Genomic DNA, 402 nt, shown 5'->3' with positions numbered 1-402 from the left:
CTATGGGGTCGCACAGAGTCAGACACAACTGAAGCGACTTAGCAGCAGCAGCAGCAGCAGCACCATTGGGTCAACAGCTGAATTTAATTAGAATTAAACCATCATTTTTCATTACATAATTCCAAAGAACTATGTGTAATCCATTGGTGAGTAATTAAGAGGAACTGAATTTTCCAAGGAAATTTTATATTGTGGAGGTCTTGGTCAAATGTGTAATGGTATTGCTATATAATGTCTACATGCTGCTGATGCTGCTAAATCACTTCCGTCGTGTCTGACTCTGTGGGACCCCATAGACGGCAGCCCACCAGGCTCCCCTGTAACTGGGATTCTCCAGGCAAGAACACTGGAGTGGGTTGCCATTTCCTTCTACAATGCATGAAAGTGAAAAGTGAAAGGGAA

At 43.3% G+C, this 402-nt stretch overlaps 1 protein-coding gene across 2 annotated transcripts in view; it reads right to left on the bottom strand.

Moving 5' to 3' along the window:
* The window catches only part of COL6A5 (collagen, type VI, alpha 5), a 160,932-nt gene that overhangs the window by 43,794 nt on the left and 116,736 nt on the right, over positions 1-402 (bottom strand). The window lies entirely within an intron of this gene.

The sequence above is a fragment of the Bison bison genome, unplaced genomic scaffold (assembly GCF_000754665.1).
Source record: "Bison bison bison isolate TAMUID 2011002044 unplaced genomic scaffold, Bison_UMD1.0 scf7180017864374, whole genome shotgun sequence".
Taxonomy (NCBI): domain Eukaryota; kingdom Metazoa; phylum Chordata; class Mammalia; order Artiodactyla; family Bovidae; genus Bison; species Bison bison.
The sequence above is the reverse complement of the archived record's forward strand: the minus strand, read 5'-3'. Positions and strand labels throughout refer to the sequence as shown.